The sequence below is a fragment of the Camellia sinensis genome, chromosome 7, assembly GCF_055761805.1.
Source record: "Camellia sinensis isolate YWXY chromosome 7, ASM5576180v1, whole genome shotgun sequence".
Taxonomy (NCBI): Eukaryota; Viridiplantae; Streptophyta; class Magnoliopsida; order Ericales; family Theaceae; genus Camellia; species Camellia sinensis.
In genome coordinates, this window is record NC_138967.1 from 98,765,368 (window position 1) to 98,768,698 (window position 3,331).

The window sequence follows — 3,331 nt, forward strand, 5'->3', positions numbered from 1 at the left end:
TGATAACTTGAAGTTCTTGGATTTTTTGAAAAGTATATGGGATTTGTGATCTTTTTCAATGTGTCTATTTCATCAATTACATGCATAATTGCATCATGCAATCCCTCAGCTCTAATCAACGTTGAATTCCAGGCCATTTACTTTGTGTTTATATATATATATATATATATATATATTCCAAGGTTAAATAAATAGGATATATATATGTGTGTATGTATATTTTAGATTAAATAAATATAAATTTAAAGTAAATAAGTGGTTTAATTGGGGTAGTGTTTGATAAAGTTGAAAATTGAAAATTGAAGACTAAAAATTAAGTATTGAAAACAGAATACTGAAATTTTTTATGCTGCAAAGCTGTTTGATAAAAATTAAATATAAAAAAAACTTATTTGATTTGTATAAAATTAAGTTTAAAATTTATTATTTTCAAATTATATATTTCAATTTTTATATTATGATGGTGGTGGTAGTGGTGGTAATAATGGCAGTGGCATGGCGGTGGTAGCGGTGGCGATGGCGTGGTGGTGGTGGTGGTGGTAGCGGTAGCGGTAGCATTAATGGTGGTGGCATGGTGATAGTGGTGTAGCGGTAGCGATGGTAGTGATAGTAAAATGATGGTGTGTGACAACCCCGATCTGTTATTAGCTAATATTGCATGATTAAGAATGCCTAATGAGTAATTAAGATGAAATCTCGAGTTACTTACATGTGTTATATGATATTTGTGTTTATATTTGTCTATTATAGAAATATCTGTTTGTAATTCTGTTCTGTTCTGTTCTACGAATTAAATGCCTTATCGGCCACAAAATATGAAATTGACTTCGATTACTTGTTATTTAGGATTTTTAGAAAATTATGGTAAGTTTAATTGAAATTTTATTCGGAACGAAATAATTATAGTAAAATAATACAAATTAATTAACTTAAGTCAAGAGTTAATTAAGTCCCTTTAATTAGCCTATATAAGGCTCATACAACACTTTAGAATTATCTCATCTTCACCATTTTGAGCTCTTACACGTGAGAGAGAAAGAGAGAAGGAAGAAATTGAGATCATAGAAGAGGAAATGAAGAATTGGTGGGATTTGAAGACAATTTGGAGCTTTGAATTAGTTTTTACACTTGACTTTAATCGTAGGTAAGAATTCAACTTACATTTTGTAATCTCAAGCTCATTTACAAGTGAAATCAAAAGGGAATTAGAGTGTGATGCATGAGTTCAAGAAAATTAAGTAGATTAACTTGAGAATTAAACTAAAGAAGTAGAATTGGGATCAAACCATGCATGCATGTACATATTTGGAAATTGATTTCAAAGTTTTCCTACTTGCGTGTTCATATTTTGGTCTTGTTATGAGAGTTCAACTCCTTTTTGTACTAAACATTTCATTCTACTAAGATTTGGAAAGTTTGAACTCAAGAAAATACATGCATGTTATGTTTTCAACATTTCAAGTTTCGTTTTGTTCAATTGGCAAAGCTTTTGGGCTTGATTTTGCGAAATGGTTTCTAATTCATTATATATTATGAGTTTCTCAATGGTTTACTAAGTTTTGGGCCAAATAATGTGTTTTGAAGCTTTGAAATTGAGTTTTGAACTTGGAAAGCAAATTTGGGAATTCCAGAATTTGTACTCTCGGCTCGAGCGGTGGAGTCTGCATTCGAGCGAAGAATTCGTGCTCCTAGTACTTTTATAGAGTTTGGGGGTTAGCTCGAGTTGTAGAATCTGTGCTTGAGTGACCACCTTTGTATTTGTACCTCCGCTCGAGAGAAGAAGTCTAAGCTCGAGTGTAAAATGAGAGCTCCTAAAAGTTTTACAAACTTTGCAGACCACACGAGCAACTGAAGTTGAGCTCAAGCGGAGACCTTGTTTACTCAGTCTTGGGCTTGAGCAACCATCAAGCATAAAAATCATGCAACCAGTACTTTTGCAGACTTTGCAGATCGCTCAAGCGACTAAAGTTGCACTCGAGCGGACTATCCTATTTTTGAAAATTTGACTAAGTGTTTCAAATCACATTTTGGCATCCTCATTGCATCTTAGGCATTCTTAAGCCCTAATTAAGACATAGTAATGATGATAAAGATTAGAAACACACCCAGACAAGAAATAAATAAATTAAATGAATTCCGAGCGTGTGTTTCCAATGTGAATCCGTTCTGTGTTTGTGTAGATCACGTGCTATAGGCTACATGGTTATCTGCTTTGTTTGTGTGCTTTATCTGCTCTATCTGTCTGCTATTGGAGCCAACTATGAGTAATAACTTTGTAAAGCTATATTCAATTATAAGTATTTTCTGAATAATATCAGCTTATCTGTTTTCTAAAATATTATTTTCTGTATGAATGAATGGTTGTCCAATATTTATGAAATATATTCGTGACATCCTTAGCTTCAGGTGAGATCTGTTATCTGTTCTGTTACGTTCCAATTATGGGCTAATTGTACATCTCATGAGCCAATTGTTATGGATCCTTATGTATACATCCCATTTATGGGACAACTGTATGTCTCATGAGCTAATTGTACCATCTCTGCGCACGTGAGTCAATTGTATGCCTTCATGGCCGTTCTTTTATGGGTTAACTGTTTCTGTTAGTTTTAAAAGATGTACCATGTACGATTAATTGTAAATTCTGATTATGAATATGATTCTGATTCCATTTATGTTATGAATACTGATTTCCGAATAAAAATATGAATCCATTTTCTGATATAAACTGAATTCTGTTTTTTTGTATCTATTATGGACAACATTTATTAAACTCTTTACCTTGTTATTATTCACTGGGTTCCAACTCTTCTATTATGTATATAGGTGATTGTAGACACCCCATTTTTGACCGTCCTCAAGACTTGGACGTCACCATTTGAACACTCGGTGATTATCCATGTTTGTGTTCGTCTTGAGTTCCCGGAAGCCTTGGCAGCGCGCCTCGTCGCAGGACCTCTTGACTCGACTGTTTTGTGCTTGGTTTGACACCAAACACTTGAGTTTTGCCTTTGAGTGGCAGGGTAGGGCTTGTAGACCATCCCCACCCATCACCAGCCGTGGCTTGAGGCCATCGGATGTGTTTTGTGGCCACCGGCCAAATATTTGGCCGGCCGGCACTATAGATGGCCGGTCGGCTATCTTTTTTTGGTCAATTGCATCTTTGGCCGGCCGACTACTGTGCATCTGCTTTTGCAGATATTTTGACACAACTGTCTTGCATTTGGCTCCCCTCCATACACGTGTATGGAGGGATCTCTCTCTTTAGAAGCTTGTCTTGTAAGCTTTACAAGACAAAAAGCTCTATAAGAGGAGCCCTCCTCTCTTGGCT